General features: G+C 43.8%; 6 non-coding genes across 6 annotated transcripts; all 6 read right to left on the bottom strand.

The window, feature by feature from the left end:
* Positions 1 to 327: 327 nt before the first annotated feature.
* trnas-aga (transfer RNA serine (anticodon AGA)) lies at positions 328 to 409 on the bottom strand. The gene has a single exon. It is a non-coding gene; the product is annotated as a tRNA-Ser (tRNA).
* A 1,417-nt stretch (positions 410 to 1,826) lies between these two features.
* trnar-ucg (transfer RNA arginine (anticodon UCG)) lies at positions 1,827 to 1,899 on the bottom strand. Its single transcript has one exon. It is a non-coding gene; the product is annotated as a tRNA-Arg (tRNA).
* A 2,126-nt stretch (positions 1,900 to 4,025) lies between these two features.
* trnas-aga (transfer RNA serine (anticodon AGA)) lies at positions 4,026 to 4,107 on the bottom strand. The gene has a single exon. It is a non-coding gene; the product is annotated as a tRNA-Ser (tRNA).
* A 1,418-nt stretch (positions 4,108 to 5,525) lies between these two features.
* On the bottom strand, positions 5,526 to 5,598 carry trnar-ucg (transfer RNA arginine (anticodon UCG)). The gene has a single exon. It is a non-coding gene; the product is annotated as a tRNA-Arg (tRNA).
* Positions 5,599 to 7,714: 2,116 nt separating this feature from the next.
* trnas-aga (transfer RNA serine (anticodon AGA)) lies at positions 7,715 to 7,796 on the bottom strand. Its single transcript has one exon. It is a non-coding gene; the product is annotated as a tRNA-Ser (tRNA).
* A 1,417-nt stretch (positions 7,797 to 9,213) lies between these two features.
* On the bottom strand, positions 9,214 to 9,286 carry trnal-uag (transfer RNA leucine (anticodon UAG)). Its single transcript has one exon. It is a non-coding gene; the product is annotated as a tRNA-Leu (tRNA).
* Between the last annotated feature and the right edge of the window lie 15,607 nt (positions 9,287 to 24,893).

The following is a 24,893-nucleotide window of genomic DNA, read 5'->3' on the forward strand; positions in this document are numbered from 1 at the left end:
TTTGTAATGATGGGAGAGGGAGCGGTGGGGAATGAGCACTCTGACGAGCAGGAGGAAGTGTTGCCAATGACCAGAGTCAGAGAACAGAGGACAAGGGATGAAAGGAATCTAATGAAAAGCAGCACTTCCGCTCAGGGCGTTCAATAACAACTGCAGAAACCCGATGTGTCGAGCAGTGTATCTGGAAAGAGAAACAGAGATCATGTTTTAAATGTGGAGCATTTCTGATGAAGAACTCGAGTTTCTCAAGTCTAATCAAATTACAGGCCTGGTTTGCAAAACAGGCTTTCTGAACTTTGAATAGTCCCAGCAGGAAAGCGTTCATAACGTAGTCAGCAGGATTCGAACCTACGTGGGGAAACCCCAATGGATTTCTAATCCATCGCCTTTACCACTCGGCCATGACTACAGACAGCACCGCCCGCTGAGCATTGACCAAATCAGCCGTGATCTCATTGAAAGCTGCCGCTGACTTGAGTTACATGTTTCCATCTCCATTCATACCTTTGCTGTCATTTGTAAGGTGCGAGACACCAATGTAAAAGAAGAAAAGCACAAAGGTAGGACAAGATATTTGCAGCAAAATTGATTCAACATTATTTATTGAAAGGAAAATCACACTTGGCAATTTGCTAGACCTCTTTGCGAACATGACCAGCAGAGGTCATCAAGGGAGCTATTGATCTGAGTATTCTTGGCCATGAAACAAACAAAGGTTAGTGACATATTCATTTCTCTTTTTAGCGAACGAAATGGTCTTTCCTGATGGTTACAATGAAAGAGATGGTTCCCAATAAAAGACAGAGATTAAGTCGCTTATAGATACACTTCAATGTGATACGATTCACTTTCAGCCCCTAATTACCCCAGAGGTGGAGGGGGTGAGTTACTTTTCTTCACTCTTCAACTCGACAGCATGGAGGTACAGACATGAAACCGCTAGAGATGGAGTTCTTGAATTGGGAACCAGCGACACTGAAGGAACTAGGCAAAAGTGAGGACTGCAGATGCTGGAAACCTGATTTTAGATCAGAAAATTTTGGAAAAGCACAGCAGCATCCGAGGAGCAGGAAAGTCGATCTTTCTGTTGCCAGTCTTTCTGCGTTCCGCAAACAATTTTCGTTTTTGGCTCAGATTTCCAGCAACTGCAGCTATTTGTATTATGTTAACATTCATCATGTTTAGGACAAAACCAATGACCTGCTAGCATCGGAAAATCGGCAGAAGTACTGGGACACCGACATGTTAGCTGAACAATACCAGCATTCCATGAGCCGGAATACGATCCGGGCCACGGTTCTGAGAGTATCGAATCCTCACAAGTAAATAACAAGACAAGGCGATAGATACTGTCGTATTTGGTGTAAATAAAACACCCTTTATGAACATTTTCAACTTGTCTTCGTAGATTTACAAAGTGGGAAAAGGCCATTCCACCTGTGTGCATCGCGGCTAATCAGAGAGCCAATCATTCCAGTCGCAGTTTCCAACTTTGGCCCAAAGTCTCGTGTGTTCTAATGTTCCCAGTGCAAATGTCAATGACTTTATCCTGTGTTCTTAAATGGCACAATAATGGGGCAGATGTGTGACCTTTGCACAGCGACTTGTAACTCTTTTGAGGAACTTATGCTCATTTTCACCCACAAAGGGAGACACACAGAAAGATACCCCCAAAGCGACAGAGGTCTCCGTTGTGGTGAGCTGGAATTTGAAATGGATAATAGGACAAATGCAAGTTTCAAATGTGGAAGCACAGAAGCGACTTCCCAGCAGGGCATCACAGGGGAGCGTCAACGTGGGTCGCGGTAAAAGTCCGACATTCCCCTCGAGCCAGGTAGGACACGAACCTACAATCTTCTGATCCGAAGTCAGACGCGTTATCCATTACGCCACTGGCCCAACAGACACGCTCACCGCTGGCAGAATGTCGATATGTAATGTCATGGACTTTCACGGAATCAGAATTAAAAAGGTGAACAAGCAGCGAAGAAAATCACCAACACTGCTTCACTTCGAAGTTTCCAATTTGTGAAGCAGTGACTTTCACTGGCAAAGGAGAAACATTTGTCCTCAGTTGCCTGCTTCGGGGTTGCCTCCTTCTCTGCTGGAAGTTTCCATCGTTTAATTCGCAGTTCCGACGCGATTTCATGACCACTCCAGTGAAAACGTGTCATGGTGTCGTCGAAACAAGACCCTGCCGAAACTCTGCGAGAGACATCTGGTCATTTCGAGCTCAGGATGTGGAATTAGACGAGCTGCGTGACACCTTTTATTGGCGCCGCCACTTCACTGCAAATTAGCGGCTCAAAACGAGCCGTTGTTAGCATCAGCTTGATTTGTACCTTCCTGTCGTGCATTTGCTGAACAACATCAGATAGATCCCGTCCGGCCCAGCTGACTTATCTATTTTCACACTCTGCAGTATTTCTAATATCTCTTCCATGTGAACCTCAATCTCTTCTAGTCTAGACGCAAGTATCTCTCTATCTTCCTCGCCAACATTTTCATTATCTATAGTGAACTCTGTCGAAAAATATTTATTTAGTGCTTCCTCTATCTCCACTGACTCCACATACGACTTCCCACTATTATCCTTGATTGTCCCAAATTTAACTCTCGTCATTCTTTTAGTGCTCACATACCTATGGAAAGCCTTAGGGTTAACCCTGATCCTATCTGCCAACAACTTCTCATGTCTCCTCCTGGCTCTTCTCAGCTCTCTTTTTAGGTCTTTCCTGATATCGTTGGAACCCTCGAGCGCTCGAACTGAGTTTTCACGTTTTCTCCTAACATAAGACTTCTTGTTCTTCTTGACCAGGGTTTCCACTAGCTTAGTAAAGCACGGATCACGCGTTCTATATCTTACTCCCTCCCTGACAGGTACATACTTATCTAGGACACACAGGAGCTTTTCCTTGAATACCCTCCACATTTTTAATGTGCTCACCCCCTACAGTTTGCTACCCCACTCTACGCTTCCTAAATCTTACCTCATTGCATCGTGATTTCCCTTCCAACAGCTGAAACTCTTGCTCCGTGGAGTACACCTATCCCTTTCCATCACGAAAGTAAACCTGAGAGAATTGTGATCGCTGTCTCCACAGTGCTCACCTCCTTCCAAATCTAAAACCTGGCCAGGCTCGTTACCCAGTACTAAATCGAAAGTGGCTTCTTCCCTTGAAGGCATGTCTACATACTGTGTCAGGAAGCCCTCCCGCACACACTGGACAAAAACTGACCCATCTATAGTACTCGTACTGTAGTGATCTCAGTCAATATTTGGATACTGTCTTGAGTGTTCCAGAGTTTTTCATTATCCCACAGTCCAGATGAAGTTTGTATTCCTCGCGTACGGGAGCGAGAATTCTTTCAATGTCTCACATCAGTTCCTGTGCCGAGAAGATCAGAGTCAATGTCCCTTCCTCTACTCGGACTGACAATTTACACTTCTTGTATCTCCTATGATTCCATTTCCCAAAGGGTTTCTCAAGATTTCCAAAGCTGGAGCCTAAATTATATGGTTTGCTTCCTAAACATTTTTCCAACTGACAACTGACAATATTTTCACAGCAACTCTTCTCAATCCTCTGGCTTGCACCATGTCCAGGGATGAGAAGTCCCGTTTGGTGGAGAGAGTTCCTAGGCTGGTGAGTTTCACTTTGGAACAAAGATGGTTAAGTGGCAATTTCCTGCGGTCGTTTGTAATGATGGGAGAGGGAGCGGTGGGGAATGAGCACTCTGACGAGCAGGAGGAAGTGTTGCCAATGACCAGAGTCAGAGAACAGAGGACAAGGGATGAAAGGAATCTAATGAAAAGGAGCACTTCTGCTCAGGGCGTTCAATAACAACTGCAGAAACCCGATGTGTCGAGCAGTGTATCTGGAAAGAGAAACAGAGATCATGTTTTAAATGTGGAGCATTTCTGATGAAGAACTCGAGTTTCTCAAGTCTAATCAAATTACAGGCCTGGTTTGCAAAACAGGCATTTTGGACTTTGAATAGTTCCAGCAGGAAAGCGTTCATAACGTAGTCAGCAGGATTCGAACCTACGTGGGGAAACCCCAAAGGATTTCTAATCCATCGCCTCAACCATTCGGCAATGACTACAGACGGCGCCGCCCGCTGAGCATTGACCAAATCAGCCGTGATCTCATTGAAAGCTGCCGCTGACTTGAGTTACATGTTTCCATCTCCATTCATACGTTTGCTGTCATTTGTAAGGTGCGAGACACCAATGTAAAAGAAGAAAAGCACAAAGTTAGGACAAGATATTTGCAGCAAAATTGGTTCAACATTATTTATTGAAAGGAAAATCACACTTGGCAATTTGCTAGACCTCTTTGCGAACATGACCAGCAGAGGTAATCAAGGGAGCTATTGATCTGAGTATTCTTGGCCATGAAACAAACAAAGGTTAGTGACATATTCATTTCTCTTTTTAGCGAACGAAATGGTCTTTCCTGATGGTTACAATGAAAGAGATGGTTCCCAATAAAAGACAGAGATTAAGTCACTTGTAGATACACTTCAATGTGATACGATTCACTTTCAGCCCCTAATTACCCCAGAGATGGAGGGGGTGAGTTACTTTTCTTCACTCTTCAACTCGACAGCATGGAGGTACAGACATGAAACCGCTAGAGATGGAGTTCTTGAATTGGGAACCAGTGACACTGAAGGAACTAGGCAAAAGTGAGGACTGCAGATGCTGGAAACCTGATTTTAGATCAGAAAATTTTGGAAAAGCACAGCAGCATCCGAGGAGCAGGAAAGTCGATGTTTCTGTTGCCAGTCTTTCTGCGTTCCGCAAACAAGTTTCGGTTTTGGCTCAGATTTCCAGCAACTGCAGCTATTCGTATTATGTTAACATTCATCATGTTTAGGACAAAACCAATGACCTGCTAGCATCGGAAAATCGGCAGAAGTACTGGGACACCGACATGTTAGCTGAACAATCCCAGCATTCCATGAGCCGGAATACGATCCGGGCCATGGTTCTGAGAGTATCGAATCCTCACAAGTAAATAACAAGACAAGGCGATAGATACTGTCGTATTTGGTGTAAATAAAACACCCTTTATGAACATTTTCAACTTGTCTTCGTAGATTTACAAAGTGGGAAAAGGCCATTCCACCTGTGTGCATCGCGGCTAATCAGAGAGCCAATCATTCCAGTCGCAGTTTCCAACTTTGGCCCAAAATTTTCGTGTGTTCTAATGTTCCCAGTGCAAATATCAATGACTTTATCCTGTGTTCTTAAATGGCACAATAATGGGGCAGATGTGTGACCTTTGCACAGCGACTTGTAACTCTTTTGAGGAACTTATGCTCATTTTCACCCACAAAGGGAGACACACAGAAAGTTACCCCCAAAGCGACAGAGGTCTCCGTTGTGGTGAGCTGGAATTTGAAATGGATAATAGGACAGATGCAAGTTTCAAATGTGGAAGCACAGAAGCGACGTCCCGGCAGGACATCAAAGGGGAGCGTCAACGTGGGGCACGGTTAAAGTCAGACATTCTCCTCGAGCCAGGTAGGACTCGAACCTACAATCTTCTGATCCGAAGTCAGACGTGTTATCCATTACGCCACTGGCCCAACAGACACGCACACCGCTGGCAGAATGTCGATATGTAATGCCATTGACTTTCACGGAATCAGAATTAAAAAGGTGAACAAGCAGCGAAGAAAATCACCAACACTGCTTCACTTCGAAGTTTCCAATTTGTGAAGCAGTGACTTTCACAAACATTTGTCCTCAGCTGCCTGCTTCGGGGTCGCCTCCTTCTCTGCTGGAAGTTTCCATCGTTTTATTCGCAGTCCCGACGCGAATTCATGATCCACTCCATTGAAAACCTGTCATGGTGTCGTCTAAGCAAGACCCTGCCGAAACTCTGCGAGAGACATCTGGTCATTTCGAGCTCAGGATGTGGAATTAGACGAGCTGCGTGACACCTTTTATTGGCGCCGCCACTTCACTGCAAATTAGCGGCTCAAAACGAGCCGTTGTTAGCATCAGCTTGATTTGTACCTTCCTGTCGTGCATTTGCTGAACAACATCAGATAGATCCCGTCCGGCCCAGCTGACTTATCTATTTTCACACTCTGCAGTATTTCTAATATCTCTTCCATGTGAACCTCAATCTCTTCTGGTCTAGACGCAAGTATCTCTCTATCTTCCTCGCCAACATTTTCATTATCTATAGCGAACTCTGTCGAAAAATATTTATTTAGTGCTTCCTCTATCTCCACTGACTCCACATACGACTTCCCACTATTATCCTTGATTGTCCCAAATTTAACTCTCGTCATTCTTTTAGTGCTCACATACCTATGGAAAGCCTTAGGGTTAACCCTGATCCTATCTGCCAACAACTTCTCATGTCTCCTCCTGGCTCTTCTCAGCTCTCTTTTTAGGTCTTTCCTGATATCGTTGGAACCCTCGAGCGCTCGAACTGAGTTTTCACGTTTTCTCCTAACATAAGACTTCTTGTTCTTCTTGACCAGGGTTTCCACTAGCTTAGTAAAGCACGGATCACGCGTTCTATATCTTACTCCCTCCCTGACAGGTACATACTTATCTAGGACACACAGGAGCTTTTCCTTGAATACCCTCCACATTTTTAATGTGCTCACCCCCTACAGTTTCCTACCCCACTCTACGATTCCTAAATCTTACCTCATTGCATCGTGATTTCCCTTCCACCAGCTGAAACTCTTGCTCCGTGGAGTACACCTATCCCTTTCCATCACGAAAGTAAACCTGAGAGAATTGTGATCGCTGTCTCCACAGTGCTCACCTACTTCCAAATCTAAAACCTGGCCAGGCTCGTTACCCAGTACTAAATCGAAAGTGGCTTCTTCCCTTGAAGGCATGTCTACATACTGTGTCAGGAAGCCCTCCCGCACACAGTGGACAAAAACTGACCCATCTATAGTACTCGTACTGTAGTGATCTCAGTCAATATTTGGATACTGTCTTGTGTGTTCCAGAGTTTTTCATTATCCCACAGTCCAGATGAAGTTTGTATTCCTCGCGTACGGGAGCGAGAATTCTTTCAATGTCTCAGATCAGTTCCCGTGCCGAGAAGATCAGAGTCAATGTCCCTTCCTCTACTCGGACTGACAATTTACACTTCTTGTATCTCCTATGATTCCATTTCCCAAAGGGTTTCTCAAGATTTCCAAAGCTGGAGCCTAAATTATATGGTTTGCTTCCTAAACATTTTTCCAACTGACAACTGACAATATTTTCACAGCAACTCTTCACAATCCTCTGGCTTGCACCATGTCCAGGGATGAGAAGTCCCGTTTGGTGGAGAGAGTTCCTAGGCTGGTGAGTTTCACTTTGGAACAAAGATGGTTCAGTGGCAATTTCCTGCGGTCGTTTGTAATGATGGGAGAGGGAGCGGTGGGGAATGAGCACTCTGACGAGCAGGAGGAAGTGTTGCCAATGACCAGAGTCAGAGAACAGAGGACAAGGGATGAAAGGAATCTCATGAAAAGCAGCACTTCTGCTCAGGGCGTTCAATAACAACTGCAGAAACCCGATGTGTCGAGCAGTGTATCTGGAAAGAGAAACAGAGATCATGTTTTAAATGTGGAGCATTTCTGATGAAGAACTCGAGTTTCTCAAGTCTAATCAAATTACAGGCCTGGTTTGCAAAACAGGCTTTCTGAACTTTGAATAGTTCCAGCAGGAAAGCGTTCATAACGTCGTCAGCAGGATTCGAACCTACGTGGGGAAACCCCAATGGATTTCTAATCCATCGCCTTAACCACTCGGCCATGACTACAGACAGCACCGCCCCCTGAGCATTGACCAAATCAGCCGTGATCTCATTGAAAGCTGCCGCTGACTTGAGTTACATGTTTCCATCTCCATTCATACCTTTGCTGTCATTTGTAAGGTGCGAGACACCAATGTAAAAGAAGAAAAGCACAAAGTTAGGACAAGATATTTGCAGCAAAATTGGTTCAACATTATTTATTGAAAGGAAAATCACACTTGGCAATTTGCTAGACCTCTTTGCGAACATGACCAGCAGAGGTCATCAAGGGAGCTATTGATCTGAGTATTCTTGGCCATGAAACAAACAAAGGTTAGTGACATATTCATTTCTCTTTTTAGCGAACGAAATGGTCTTTCCTGATGGTTACAATGAAAGAGATGGTTCCCAATAAAAGACAGAGATTAAGTCGCTTGTAGATACACTTCAATGTGATACGATTCACTTTCAGCCCCTAATTACCCCAGAGATGGAGGGGGTGAGTTACTTTTCTTCACTCTTCAACTCGACAGCATGGAGGTACAGACATGAAACCGCTAGAGATGGAGTTCTTGAATTGGGAACCAGCGACACTGAAGGAACTAGGCAAAAGTGAGGACTGCAGTTGCTGGAAACCTGATTTTAGATCAGAAAATTTTGGAAAAGCACAGCAGCATCCGAGGAGCAGGAAAGTCGATGTTTCTGTTGCCAGTCTTTCTGCGTTCCGCAATCAATTTTCGTTTTTGGCTCAGATTTCCAGCAACTGCAGCTATTCGTATTATGTTAACATTCATAATGTTTTGGACAAAACCAATGACCTGCTAGCATCGGGAAATCGGCAGAAGTACTGGGACACCGACATGTTAGCTGAACAATCCCAGCATTCCATGAGCCGGAATACGATCCGGGCCGCGGTTCTGAGAGTATCGAATCCTCACAAGTAAATAACAAGACAAGGCGATAGATACTGTCGTATTTGGTGTAAATAAAACACACTTTATGAACATTTTCAACTTGTCTTCGTAGATTTACCAAGTGGGAAAAGGCCATTCCACCTGTGTGCATCGCGGCTAATCAGAGAGCCAATCATTCCAGTCGCAGTTTCCAACTTTGGCCCAAAGTCTCGTGTGTTCTAATGTTCCCAGTGCAAATGTCAATGACTTTATCCTGTGTTCTTTAATGGCACAATAATGGGGCAGATGTGTGACCTTTGCACAGCGACTTGTAACTCTTTTGAAGAACTTATGCTCATTTTCACCCACAAAGGGAGACACACAGAAAGATACCCCCGAAGCGACAGAGGTCTCCGTTGTGGTGAGCTGGAATTTGGAATGGATAATAGGACAGATGCAAGTTTCAAATGTGGAAGCACAGAAGCGACGTCCCGGCAGGACATCAGAGGGGAGTGTCAACATGGGGCACGGTTAAAGTCAGACATCCCCATTGAGCCAGGTAGGACTCGAACCTATAATCTTCTGATCCTAAGTCAGACGCGTTATCCATTACGCCACTGGCCCAAGAGACACGCTTACATGAAACAAACAAAGTTTAATTACATATTCATTTCTTTTTCTGGCGAAGGAACCGATCTTTCCAGATGCTCACAATGACAGAGATTTTTCCCAATTAAAGAGGAAAATAAGTCCCATCTCACGCTGACACCATCGTAAGCGCTGCTGTTTCACAATGCCACAGAGTCAGGGTCAATTCCCGCCTCGAGGAACTTAATGTGTGGAGTTTGCCCGTTGTCCCCGTGGCTGCGTGCGCTTGCTCTGGTTTTGTCCCACGGTCCAAAAATGTACCGGTTAGTTGAAATCGCCGTGCTAAATTGACGGGGTTAAAGGAGAGGAATGCATTTGGTCTCGGGCGGGTCGGTGTGGAGTTGCTGTGCCGAAGGGCCTGTTTGCACATTGTAAGTATTCTAATCTACAGTAATCAATGACCAAGGTACAGCGCACGTTGTTCGATGGGCAAATATGACTTTTTGATTGTTTTTCTTCAACGTTTCTTCCAATTCAAACAGGAGAGGAAGAAGGGAAATGAATGTCTCCCATAATTCTTGCCTTCTTTTATCATTCACAGGCGGTTTTTTTTCCTCTACTTTTTTTTAACACTGTGTTTACTGTTAGTGTTCTTGTCAGCCACACCGGCTGGTTTCCTCTTTCCTCAATGTTCCTCATCTCTACCCAAACACACTTTCCATCCTTATCTCCTGAATCAAAGTAATCTCTAACCATTGCATAATTGCCACGGAAACTGGGCTTTTCACACGCCTGTGTATGTCATTTTCCAATATTAATTGATCGTTTACTGTATTGCAATTGCGCACGAGAAGAGGAAAACAAAATAGAGGCTGGTGATCCTGGGTTTCAAACACACGTAATTGCAGCTAAAACGAAGGTTACTGCACACAATGCGATCACGGAAGCATGCACCAAATCGTCAGGAAGCACACAATAAGTGCAATGCTGGATGTCATTTCCGGAACAGGACGAGAAACACAACAGAAATACGTCTCTTGGGTACTATTTTGGATGTATTTCTCAATAAACTATCGTGTGTTACATATGTTCCATCGGGAGGTACCTCACACAAGGAAGTAACCAGTGCTGCAGACGGTCATATAATCCGAGATCCAAGTCCTGGAGTCAGAGACACTCAGATCCCTGTGTGTCCCTGCAAGGAACAGCTGTGCATGGGGTTTACAGGGTAACTGAACTGCATGAATGCGGCTCGATAGTCGTCTGTCTGCTTCTCCTCTATAGTTTTCTTTGCAGTCCCTGCGTGCAATCTTGTCAACTACGTTTGTCCGGCACAAGATGGGCATTGGTCACTTGTTTCTGAGAGAGGCTGTTGGTTTATGTGTTGTCATAATTCCGAGTGTAAGGAGGAATCTGGCTGTCAGTTCCTAGAAACTTACTTTAATAAATGGAAGCGTGCGTTTTAACTTGCCGTGTGGCATATACTCGTTGCAAAGTTTGTGCACTGCGAATCACGTTGTGGGACTATCCAATTTTGGCAAAGAATTTGTGTGGCATTCACGAGTTTCCACGACCAGCTATCCCTCGTAGCAATACGGACAAATGGCAAGAACTACAAATTCGATTAGAGCAGCACAAGGTTAATCTGACAGGGCAAACAGAAGGCAGCCAGAAGATTTCTGGGTGTAGGGCAATCACCCAAGGTACCTTTTCATATGAAAGTCTGTGCATCAGTAGAATCTGGGACCAAAGTAGTCTATGTTGGTTATTCATATTCCAGACAACTTGCGTTGTTCCCTGTTTACTCTGAAAGTGAATAGACATAGTTATTTCACCGTTATTTCGAAAGAAGATCCTGCATTGAATCTGTTCGCCGTTTTTTGATGTTGTGGCGAAAAGGTGGGCAATCGCGATGTGAAACGTTGCTATGCTTTCATTTCCTTCATTACTGTCCAGGTGAGGGAGAAAGGTGATTGGCTCTCTCGATCAGATGGGGGCACCGGTGCATTAATGGCCGAATTTAATCACGGATATACTTGGAAATGTTCACTTTTAATGGTTCGTTGTTGTGTTTTGTTTTATGATACTTGAGCACTTTCTGGGACTTGGCAACACACTAAATCTCCAGTAGGTTTGGAATTGCCTCGCTGTTATTTGTGCGAGCAGCTCATGTCAGAGACGACTCACAGTGCCTCACAGACAGCACTTCAGCTTCGGTGTGTCTGATCATGGTACTGCCTTTTCAGTTTTGATTCTGTTCCCCGATAAGAGCTGTCAGTTTTTGGATTCGCTGGAGAGCAAAGTGGGTAATGCGATATGTGAGGTATTTTTCTTCAGCCAAAATCGTTGATGGTGAACTTGGGAAAGTGTCAAGAAGAATGGTCATTGGCAGGAAATATCCGGAAAACCATCATCTCTGGATCGGTTAGGCTCATCCACCCTCCAAACAAAATAGCCAAGCTCGCTGACTGAGTAACAAACATCATGCGGTTTTTTGCAAATGGTGTATTCAAACCGGTGCCGGTGGCTGGAGCATCTCAGACTTGTCGAGCATGGAAACAAATCCCGCAATCCAACTTGCCCTTGCTGAATAGATAACCGAAATTAATCCATACATTTCTGCCAATATTTGTGCCTTTTCTCTCCGAGGTCTTCCTGTCTATTCAGATGCCTTTGAAATGTTGTGAGTGCACCAGACTCTGCCACTAAATGTGGCGATTCATTCCACACACACAAAGGTTCTGTGTGAAAAACATGTGACCCTCACATCCCTTTTAAATCTTTCCTCTCTCACATTTGACATTTACTATGTAGATTTGAACTCGCGTGTCTTGTGAAGAAGTGCTCCCTGACTATTTACTCTGTCTGTCTTCCTCATGATTTTATAAGCTTCTGTGAGGTCATATCTAAGCCCTGAAGCTCCTGGGAATCTGACGAAGCCTATTCAGTTTCGTTCTCATGTCCAAGCACGGCAAACCTTGCAAATCCTTGTAAAGGTTTTCTAAACTTACACTTGCAAGAAGTGTGTCCAGCTGCAGCACTTGTTTGACCGCGTGGCCACTCTGGAGCTGTGGTTGGACTCACTGTGGAGTGTCAGCAATTCTGGAGAGTTATGTTGCCTCCCAGGTGCTCAGGCCAGGGATGTCGCCCATCGGCTGAAGAGCATTCGAAAAGGGGATCGTGAACAGCCAGTTGTCTTGGTGCATACAGGAACTGACGAAAACAAAAACGAGATGAGGACCTGCAGGGAGAATTCAGGGAGCTCGGATAGAAATTAAAGAGGAGGACCACAAAGCTAGTAATCTCAGGATTACTGCCGGTGCTGTGTGACTGCCAGCGTAGAAATCAATTTTTAAAAATGGCACGATGAACACGTGAGTTGAGGAATGGTGCTGCAGGGCGGGTTTCAGATTTGTTGGATTTTGTGACCAATTCTGGGGAATGTGGGACTATAAGAAAATTGACGATCTACATCTGAACCATACGGGATCGTATGTCCTTTCGGTAGTTTTTGCGACTGCTGTTGGGGAGGTTTTATACTAATGTGGCAGGGGGCTGGGAAGCACAAGATTAAACAGGTCGGTAGGTGAGGTGGAAACTGGAAACGCCAAGAATCAGGAAGCCAGCATTAATAATGGGAAGAGTAAGCAGAGAGCAGATGAATGCAAAAGAACTGGTGGCCTGAAATGCATCTACTTTAATGCGTCGAGTATAGACAGATGAACTTAGGGTTTAGATTGGTGCCTGGGAATATGACGTTATTGCGATCACAGAGATTTAGTTGACGGAAGGGCATGGTTGGCAACCAAATGTTCTAGGATATAGACGCTTCAGACGGGACAGGGAGGGAAGTAAAAGGGGAATGAGTTGCATTGCTGGTCAGGGATGATATCATGGCTGTGCGATAGGAGGACACCATGTAGGGCTTTTGTCGTGAGATGGAGCAGTGAAATAAGAAGGGTGAGGTTAGATTTTTGGGGCTGTATTACAGTGAGCGTGAGGTGTAAGAAAGAGTAGTTAAACAGATCATGGAAAGACGTAGAGGCAATAATTTAGTGTTGATTGGAGATTTGCGTTTTCCCAACATTGACCGTGATACTCTTAGCTTCAGAGGTCTGGATGGGATGTCATTTGTAAGAAGCCTCCAGGTAAATTTTCTGGAGCGGTATATCAATAGTCAGACGAGGGAATAGGCCATATTGGAACTGATATTGGGGAATAAGCCGGGGCTGGTGATAGCAGTTGCCGTGGGTGATTTCTTTGGGAAGTGTCCAATATTCTGTAAGTTTTAGAATACTCATTGACAAAGATGAGGGTGGTCCTAAGGAAAGAGTACGAAACTGGGCCAAAGCTAATTATATCAAAATTATGCAGGAGGTCGGAAATGTGGATTGGACACAGCTATTTGTAGGAAAGTCCACAGTTCATATGTGTCAGGCTTTCAAAGCTAGGTTAAATGTAGTGCAGGATAGGCATGTCCCGTTGAAGGCAAAGGATTTGAGAACTGTTGATGACAGGACAATTGTACGACTCGCCAAGAGGAAAAAGGAAGCACACATAACGCCTCGCCAGCTAACAACATAATGGTCCCTGTAGGAACATGAGAAGAGTAGGACAAGTCTTAAACGAGGAATCAAGGGTGTTAAAAGGTGTCATGAAACAACCTCACGCTAGCACAATTAAGGAGAATCCTAAAGCCTATTATTCATATATAAGAAGCAAGCAGGTAACCAGAGAAAGGATTGGTACACTAAAGGAAAATTAAGGAAGGCTGTATGTCAAATCTGAGAGAGTGGGTATGATTCTGAATGATTATTTTGCATCAGTGTTCACTGAGCAGAGGAACATGATGAATGTTGAGTCTAGAGGAAGACATTTGATTAATCTGGATCATGTTGACATAAGTAGGGAAGCTGTATTGGGCAGGCTAGGAGTAATTAATGTGGACAAATCCCCAGGAACGGATGGGATCTATTCCTGGTTCCTGAGTGATGTGAGAGAGGAAATAGCTGGGGCCCTGACAGATATCTTCGTGGCATCCTTCAGCACAGGTGAGGTTCTGGCCGACTGGGACGTTGCTCATATTGTCCCCTGTAAAAGAAGGATAATAGGGATATTCCGGATAACTACAGAACAATGGGCCGAACATCAGTGTTGGGAAAGTTGCTGGAGAAGGTACTGAGTGATAGGATCTATTCATATTTAGAAAATAATGTGCATATCAGTGAGAGGCATTGAGTTTTTCGGGGAAGTGCCTAAGTTGATAGATGAAGGAAAGGCTGTTGATGTCATATACATGCACTGCAGTAAGGAGTTACATAAGGTTCCCCATGGTAACCAAATACAGAACGTAAAGTAACATGGTGTGCAGGGTGTTCTAGACAGGTGGATAAAGAATTAGTTGAGCAATAGGAGACAGAGTGGCAGTTGAATGGAGTTTCTGGAAATGGAGAAAGATGACCAGTAGTGCTCCACAAGGGTCAGTGTTGTGGTTACTGCTGTTTGTGATATACTTAAATGATCTGGAAGAGAGCACTGTTGCAATAATCAGAAAGTTTGCAGATGACACAAAGATTTCTGGACTAGCAGAAATTATAAGTGACTATTAAAGAATACAGGAGGATATAGATATACTGGAAAGTTGGGCAGAAAAGTGGCAGCTGGGGTTCAAAACAGACAAATGTGAGGTTACGCATTTCGGTCAGTCTAATTCTAGATGGGGTTATACAATGAACGGAACAGCTTTGGGGGAAAAAAAACTGATGGATAGAGAGATCTGTGAGTGCAGGTCCATTATACACTGAAGTTTGATGCACAGGTGGATAGAGTGGTCAAGCAGGCATAGAATATGCTTGGCTTCATTGGATGGGGTATTGAATAAAATGGCTAACAAGTCATGTTAAAACTGAACAATACATTGGTCTGACCACACTTAGAATACTGTGTAAATTTGTGGTCGCCACATTTCCAAAAGGATGTGGACGCTTTGGAGAGGGCGTGTAAAAGGTTTCAGCGGATGTTGCCTCATATGGATGGTGCAATCTGGGAAGAGAGGTTGAGTAGATTAGGTTTGTTTTCATTAGAAAAAACGAAAGTTTGAGGGAGACCTTTTTGAGGTTTACATAATCATGAAGGGTACAGACAGGGTAGATAGAGAAAAGTTTTATTTCCCAGGTTGAAGGATTAAATACCGACAGGTCACGCTTTCAAGGTGAGACGTGATAAGTTTAAGAGGCATACACGCGGCAACGACTTGACACAGCGGCTGGTGGGTGCCTGGAACGCGTTCCCAGCAGAGACGGGAGAGGTAATCACGGTAGATATATTTAAGAGGCGTCTGGACAGATGCATGAGTAGGTGGGGAGCAGAGGGATACAGATGCTTAGGAATTCGGTGACAGGTTTAAACAGTAGATTTGGATCGGCTCAGGCTTGAATGGATGAAGGGCCTGTTCCTTGTCTGTACATTTTTTTTGTTCTTTCTTCTCAAATTACGCCAATTTCATTACAAAATTTGCGAGGTCTAAGTGTCTGAAGTGAATCCATGCTGAAACACTAGTCATAACAAATCTGAGTGCTGGCTTTTATGTGATAGCGTGGTCGAGTGGTCTAATATGCTGGATTTTAAGCTTCAGTTTCTATCGAATGGTGGCTTCAAATACCAGCATTGTCAGTGAGCAACTATATGAGAGAACTGCGCATGTGTGGATGCCTTTTAATTTGAGTGTTTGCAGCTCCTCAGTGAGCTTACCCTCTCGGTGATAAAATCAGCGACCGTATCTGAAAACAACGCAAGTTCCTGCTGTCGGACAGATCCTCACATCCCGTCGATAACTTTGCTTTTGGATATCTGCGTTGCCAGTTTCTGTATCTCAAATGGTCAGTGCATTTGGCGGAAATGTTGGTGGTTCGAGCCCACCCAGGGAATAAGCCTCAAATATTTCGGCACAAGCATTTACCCCGACAATGTATTGATATTATAACCGGGAAAACTCATCCATGATTCATCCCAAGTCCGCAGGGAGCGAGACAGTTACTCGCAGCAGAATACAACATCACTTTCTCCAAGCTCGCGATGCCAACAGAAAGCGGCCACTGCAGCTTCAATCAGCGGCTTTCTGCCAAGCCATGGGAAACAACTCGTGGAAACTGCTCCCTTAGTAACAGCTCTTTCCGTGTGAAAGGAGCAAAACTTTCACTTAAAATTGGAAAGGGCTTCAGGATATTGGAATGTTGCTCCAGTTCTTCGAACGTGTTATAAATAAAACTCCTGACTTGAAAATAAGAAGTGGTAAAGGTTTTAGGTAGAAAGAACAAATAAAGTGTTCATTCAGACGACTCTGTCTCGTCAGCAGATGGGAAATGCCCCAAACTTTAAAGGGAAATGATTGGGTTTCCTTAGGTAATTGCCCGACTGATTTACTGTCTGCCAGAGAGATTGGAATTCACATCAGCGACAGAAAGGTGAGGGTAAAAATATGAAGATATTAAGGTTGAAACTTAAATCCCGGGACAAGTGGGGAATAGATTGTAATGCTCTGAAGGAATAACTGAAGTGAAAGGTGTGAATGATATTTTTGTGATAAGGAGGAATGAAATGGATTCGAACAAATTGCTGATGAATGATGCTCACAATGTCATAGCAAACTAATCCACAGTGCACGTGCTGGGTTAGCTCAGTTGGTGCAGTGTGAGATGCTTAATCTGAGGGTGGTGGGTGCAAGACTCACAATGGGCGCTTTCACTGCTTCATACAATTCCAGCTCTTCGTTCCACGTGCAGTATTGTTGCTGCTTTCATTGACACACCTGTCCACCTGCTTTTGATCACACGTCGGTTTCTGAGTGAACACTGTTTCCATTTAACTGGTGGCGCCAGAGTCAACTTTATCAATGCAGCCGAAAATACAATGAATGATGTCCGTTTGAAAACGTGAGGTTCCAAACCAACCATGCACCACCCAAAGTTTTCAAAGGCACGGAAAGCGAATGGCCACTTGCGAGGGGTCTGACAGAGACGGATCAATGTCACATGGGTCCTGAACCAATTTTCAGTGATTCAGATTGTTCTGATAGAAACCGAAGGGTACTCTCCCTCAACGTTTTGCAATTGTTCTTCTTTTGTTTAACGTAATGAACAGTATATTGTCAGGAACGAGAATGGAGGTGCGACAGGATCGTGAGGTTTCAGTGTGGGACATAGACACAGTAAGTCAAATATACCCAGAGCACTGGAGAGCTGTTTGGTCCAGGATCACTGCCATCTTCTGTTTCAGAATCAACAAATGAAATTACTGGAAAATCTCAGCAGGTCTGGTAGCATCTTGGAAATATAAATTGATTTAAGACTTCGGGACTAGTGGCACTTCTTTTCCATGTCCATCTCCACCTGCTTTTGCACACTCTTCCTTTTTATTGAATGTCTCCTGACTTCCAACTTTATATTCAGCTTCTCTTTTATTACTTCCTCTCCAACAATTTTCCCAGTCTCCAGTTTTGAATCATAACTGTTCAATCTTTCACATTGCCCAGGACTTCGAACTAACAAATAATAGTTTCTATTTCCTTAGATAGCAGATGGCCAGAGACTGGAAGGCAGCATTGTTCCGAAAACTCATCCATGATTCACCCCGAGTACATAGGGAGTAAGACGGTTACACGCATCAGAATACGACACCATGTTCTCCAATCCCCCGATGCCAACTCAAAGCGGCCACTGCAGCTTCAATCAGGGCTTCCTGCCAAACCCTGGGACACAGCTCGTGGAAACTCCTTTCTCATTAACTGCTCTTCCTGTGGGAAAGGAAGAAAACTTCCATTTTAAATTGGAAACGGCTTCAGGAGATTGGAAGGTTGTTCCTGTATTTGGAACGTGTTATAAACAAAACTCCTGTCTTGAAAATAAGAAGTGGTAAACGTTTTAAAAATGAAGAACAAAGAAAATGTTGATTGTGAGGACTCTGTCTCGTCAGCAGATGGGAAATTCCCAACACTGTAAACAGAAATGATTGGGTTTCCTTAGGTAACTTTCTGACTGATTTACTGTTCGCCAGAGTGACTGGAAATCACTTCATATGAAAATATTCGGGTTGAATCTTAAATACCAGGACAAGTGCTAAATAGATTGTAATGTTTTGAAGAAATAACAAAAGTGAAAGATGTAAATTATATTCTTTGTGATTGGGAGGAATGAGCTGGATCTTTGCAAATTGCTGTGCCAGGTGAATTGTGCTCAGAATGAAATAGCAAACTAATTCGTCGTTTGCCAAGCCTGCATATCTCAGTTCGAAAAAATGTGAGGTGTTTAATCAGAGAGTCGTGCGTCCAAGCCCCATAATAGTCGTTTTCACGGTTTAATCGAGTTCCAGCTCTTCGTTCCACATGCAGAATTGCAAACCAACGCTGATGGAGCATTCCTGTTGCTTTCATTGACACATATGTCCTCCTGCTTTGATCACATGCCGGTTTCTGAGTGAAAACTCTCTGCACTTCACTGGAAGCGCCAGAGTCAACTTTATCAGTGCAGTTGAAAATACTATGAATGATATCCATTTCAAAACGTGAGATTCCACTACATCCGTGCACTCTCCAAAGTATTCAAAGACACAGAACGCGAATGGCCATTTGTTAGTGGTCTGACAGAGACGGCTTAATGTCTCATGGGTCCTGAACAACAATTAACTGATTCAGAATGTGCTGATGGAACGGAACGGAGTTCTCCCTGAACGTTTTGCAATTGTTCTTGTGTGTGCTCCTGTAAGTTTATGTAATGAACAGTTTATTGCCAGTAACGAGGGTGGGGGTTGCGAAGGATTCTGAGGTTTCAGTGTGGGACAAACGTGATCTGATCGAACGGGTAAGTCAAATATTCCTAGAACATTGGAGAGCTGATTGGTCCAGGATCACTCCCATCTTCTGTTTCAGAATCAACAAATGAAATTGCTGGAAAATCTCAGCAGGTCCGGTCGCATCTTGAAAATGAAAACCAAATGAGATTTCGGGACTGGTGACACTTCTTTTTCCATCTCCATGTTCCTCTGCCTTTCTACAAACTTCCTTTTTATTGAACTTGTCCTGACTTCAAACTTTATATTCAGCTTCACATTTATTGCTTCCTCTCCAAACATTTTCCCAGTCTCTAAAATTTCCTTAGATACCAGATGGCCAGAGATTGGAAGACAGAGGAGGACGGTTAGCGCTTTCAGAATATCTAGTCTGCTCCGCCATTCGATTTGGCTAATATCGTTCTTTTCCCAGAGTGGTTCCTAATCCATCCCAAAACCCTCCACATTTGTTGGCAGCTGTTACACCGTGTCTACGTGTCATCAATCTCAGTTTCAATGATTCTCGGCAAACACGAACTGTTCTGAGCAGCTCGATCGGGTCTCTGGCCCCACTGTGATCCTGCGGGGGAGCAGTAATCATCTTCATCTCCTACGGAAAGGATCGGCGCTTCAAAAAAAAACCGACAGAAAGAAAGATAGGCTTGTGTGTCAAGATATGTGGAGGTAATTGCTTTCTGACCTGGTCAGTAAACCTTACTCTGTATATTCCCGCACATTCTAGCTGCTGTGGTGAAAGGGAATGCAAGTCCAATTAATTGCCGTCTACGCTTTTATTCGATATGTATTCTTCCTTGTTCTGAATATGCAGGGATGTTTCCAGCACTGATGGTCACCATTTCTAAGAGTGCATGCCCCGAGCCCTGATATTTTCTGGAGAGCAGCAGTAGCAGTTTGTGCGAAAGTGGCCCAGTACTAAGCTTAGAAGAAACATTGTTGTTCCCTCTTTACGGATGACAGTCTTTCATATCATGATCGATGGGGCTTTGTTGCATTCTCATCAGCAAGCCTTGTTTTGAATTTACTCGCCCAATACTACTGTAGCGGTGGAAAGAATATAATTCCAAACACCTGCTGCGTGAATTTCATTTTCAAATTTCTATTCGCAGTGGTCCTTCATATGTGGCGATGTTTATATCACTGCTGGCCATCCTGTTTAAGAGTGCAGTTACATATGTTCCTCTGTCTTGGCACTGCAGGGAAAATTGTCTGCGCCTTTTCAGCCAATATTTCCTGGATATTTCAACATTGAATTCTTTATTTTTTCGATCATGTCCACTTTAAGGACACAGATACCGGGCACTGATCCTTTCTGCAACAACAGTACCGCATTTGCTTGACATGCGAAGGTGGCCTGGATCAGTAACAAGGAGAACATTCATTTCCTCCTGTCACAGCGAACACTGGATTCATGATGTTAGTCTCTGTCAAATGCATCCGAAAATGTGCTCTGAAAGCTTCATTTGAACGCTGTCTGGCGTTTCTCAACGTGTGTCAACCAAAACCAGAAATCCTCGATCATAGTTTGGAGCAGTTCACATATTCGAGTTTCGAAGCAGCAGACACGGATACAGTTCAGTCAGAATGAAAAGATTTAAAGGCACAGATGAACTATCGACTCTTGTTCTCATACTGTGTCTAATATTACCGTGTGGCCTGAAGTCTAAGCCATGTTGTAATGGAAAATGAGGAAATCACACACAGGCTGCCGAATGACAGTACGTATTTTGTTTTCTTGTTCTCACAGAGTTCCAGGAAAATATGACAGCGAGGGAGAAGAATGCAAGTCACGTGCAGCTCTGGTGAAACACCTTCTGTTTGATTCAGTCATCAATAAGAAACGTGGATGTGACTAAAGCGGGAAACCTTTTCACAATCGAACAAAGAGCAATCACGAACAGTGACCACCTCTTTGGCATCTCAGATCGCCTTTGACCTTCCCTGAATATGGAGAGAAACTAATTTTTGCACACCTCAAAGTGAGAACTGTTTGATTTACCCACCATAAGTGAGTCACATGTCCTTGATTCCCACATAGGTTTCCAACTCAGCTTGCAGCCATGTGGCAGCTGCTCAAGGCTCTGCTGGATAATGCACTACTATGGAAAAATAAAAAGAAAGTTGGAACTCTTATTGGCTGTGGGTTTCGAATAAGCTTGCTACGTGTTCTGCCATTCTTGGATTCCAGTGATAAACCAGTTTTTCAGTTCATCTGAGTAGCAGGAGAGTCGGCGTTTCTGGCAGGAGCAGAATTCATCATCTCCAGTGATCACGTTATCTGAGGAGAGAGAGTGAACAAAGTTTCACACAGTGACTAATCGGAATTGCACTGTGTTTCAGCATGGCAGCAGATATGGGCTAGCAAATTCAAAGCCAGATTTGCTGATGAGAACAACAAGCACGACCGCTCAGATAGAGCAATTCCTTCCCACCGCTTATTCTGCAGAACTGGTACAGTTGCTGTGAGTATGCTGCAGGGTATCATCAGGTACATGCTCTTGGGTTTCCGGTTTTGGCCTGTGTGCTCGCGTGGCTGAGCAAGCTGAGACTCTGTTTTCAGATTCCACTTCTTAAGAAGGCTTGTGTTTGTATCCCTACGCGGCCACGTGTGCTAATGGATTAAACTGGCAACGTTTTGCAGGGATGAGCTGTGTTAAAGTTGAACAGAAAAAAAAGCAGTCATTTCTTTGAACCCGGCTGTGATGTGGCACAGCAGAAAACAACCAACATGTCAGTTCCCACGCTAGTTTCCCCTTCTGCTGGAGTTGTCACGTTCCCCTCCAGCTCGAAAGGCCACCAGCATAATGTGCGACTCAAAAACAGGCTGCGCCAAACTTTCATATTCCAGACAATTTGCATTTTTCACCGTTTCTCTGAAAGTGAATGGAGATATTTATTTCCTTGTTGATGTGAAATTAGGTTCTACATTGAATCTGCTCGCAGTTTTCTGTTGTTGTTACCAAAAGGAGGGAAATTGCGATATGAAACTTGGTTACTTATCCCTAATTTCCTTAATTTCTGTCCTGATGAGAGAGGCTGGTGATTGGTCCTCTCGATCCGGTGGAGACATCAGCCCAATTGTTAACCTCATCTAATCGAGACTGGAATTGATAATCTTCACTTTTCATGGTTCATTGTTAGTCAGTTCTGATTCGTGTTACTTGAGCACTTTCCTGGAAGTATTGGTGCTCTAAGGCGCCAGTACGTTGCAAGCACCATTTGGAATTGCCTCGCTGCAATTTGTGTGAGCATCTCATGACCCAGACGACTCGCTCTGCCTCACAGACAGCATTCATGAGCCCGTGTGTCTGAAAATATGTTCTCTTTGTCAGTTCTGCTTCTGTTCATGAGTTGTCAGTTTTTGGTTTCGCTGGAGACACACACACACAGACAAAGACCCACATGCACACATATATTTTGTGTGGCGAATTTTTTTGGTACTTTCAGAGTTACATTGCAATTTAATCAGAAACCACATACATTCATGTAGAACTCTGAGCTCAAAAACCGCATTAAATTATGTAAAACTCTGTTATCTCACTTTTTGGATTGGAATCAATATAAGCATAAGGTCATAGACACATAACTCAGGGGGGGTAACACCTTCAACAGATTGTCTCGCTATTACCATTGTTAACAGCTATCCCGAGAATGCAACTTTTTATAAAAAGGTTTTTTGTGATTTACACATAGAATACAGTGATAGTTTCACTTCTTTCAACAGTTGAAAGGCTTAACAGACAATCAATTCTTCAATGTATAATTTCAGTTACATCACACTGCCAATGTTTGCTATAAATTCTGTGTTACGATCGAGCGCTCCACAAACACCTGATGAAGGAGCATCGCTCCGAAAGCTAGTGTGCTTCCAATTAAACCTGTTGTACTATAACCTGGTGTTGTGTGATTTTTGACTTGGTACACCCCAGTCCAACACCGGCATCTCCGAAACACAATTTATTCCCGACACCTTGTAAGTGTTCCCTTCGAAACTGCAGCTTTTGGAAACGTATTACTGGGACAAAGTCATTGCTCAATGTGATGGGATGCATCGTCAATCCCTAATTACTCGAGAGATTGAGATTTTGAGTTACTCCGCAGAACTCTGGATGTCCTCAGTAGCGTGGTAGAGGCATGATGCCATGAGGCAAGGATTTAGCAGTAGTGACATTGAAGAAGCAGCGAAGTATTTTCGACTGGGAAACGTGAAAAACTTGGAGGGGTAATTGCGGTGATAGCTTTCGCTTATATTTGCTGCCATTGTCCTTCCAGACAGATGCTGATCGATCACTGAATTGTTCTGGCAGGATCCGTGTGTGTGTTCTGGGTGCAACCAGGATTTAGTTTTCCTTCGGATAATTCACAAGAAGAGAATTAAATCTTCATTTCCTGACTGGGAATGAAAGCCTGTTCTGGGTAATGCAAACACAGACTCGTATGCTGGGATGTCCATTGATACTGCAGTAGCCTTTGGGACCTGAACAAAATCTAGTGCCTGCTCTTCCCGTCATAATCGTCTTCGTCAGCAGTGTTTCTCTCTCCAAGTTTCCAAGTCGGTTCATATTATGAACATTGGTTTCAATGTGAAGAAGGCAATGCTGTGATAATCTGCAGTTGTTCAGCAGATATACTGCAGCAAGTTAAGTAAAGACTGATGCTAACACGAGCTCGTTTTGAGCTGCGCTGATGTGTTGGCAGCAAGAAAGGCAACCTTCAACTCGCCTCATTCCAGATGACGGGCTCAAAATGACCAGTGGTTTCTCGCTGAATTAGTTCAGGCTCTGGAATGTAAAAAACTTCAAGTATGAAAGTGCAGTGAAAGGAAATGTTTCACAGAGTGGGGCATTCCAAGTGAAACAGTGACGGTGATTATGTTTGCTGATTTTTCACCTTGTGAATGCTGTTTCCCTGATGTGGACGATTACATTACCTATAGACAAACTGTCACATCCAAACCTGGTCTTTGGGTTAGTGACAGAATTGGTAACACGCCTGATGTCGAATTTGGGGATTGTCGGTTCGCATTTAAAATCACGAGGATGCAGCGTGCTAGTCCATTCCTGTTGTCTGTCAGGAACGGAATGGTTTGGGTTTTCGAATTTACAGTTTCTTTCGTCCAATTCAAATTCTAGCTCAGATCAACGTCTCTTATTCTCTGTAGAACTGGCTTTGGTTTAACCAAAAGCTGCCTTTTGGAGGTTGAACTTGCATGTTGGAGCGGACATCTGAAGTGAAGCACAAGGAGCTGGTCAAATCCTGAGAACTCTGCCCCTCTCGCGGAATCTGTCTATGTGTCTCTTTCTGTGGGAGACACGATGTGGGTAATAACACAGTGTGACTATGTCAAACTTCAATCCCATTGTTGTGTCATCTAAGATCAAAGCGAGAACCTCACTGCCATTTGCACTGGAAACATCAGAACACATAAGGTTATGGATCAAAGCTGGAAACTGGGAATAGAATAGTTGAATGTCTTTAAACCAGACTGCACCATGGGCCAAATGGGATTTTCCATTCTGCAAAACTTGGAGACGAGTAGAAACCAATCGGCAGTTAATCTGATCAGAAATGAAATGAAAAATCCATTTCATTGAGAATAAGTGCAAGAGTGTCTTCTTCATTCCGTGTAATCTTGTAGTTAGGATTTGGAACTCTAACTGCAATAGTGTTGGTTCTATTCTCGGACAGGGAATGCATGTTTTATTGTGCAAATGTATCGTGGTACCAGTATTTCTTACCACTGGACCGAACCTGGTAATGCTTGGTTTTGTGCCAGGTTATCAAAAATCAAAAAGGTACAGGT

This window comes from Chiloscyllium punctatum, chromosome 29 (genome assembly GCF_047496795.1).
Source record: "Chiloscyllium punctatum isolate Juve2018m chromosome 29, sChiPun1.3, whole genome shotgun sequence".
Classification (NCBI taxonomy): Eukaryota; Metazoa; Chordata; class Chondrichthyes; order Orectolobiformes; family Hemiscylliidae; genus Chiloscyllium; species Chiloscyllium punctatum.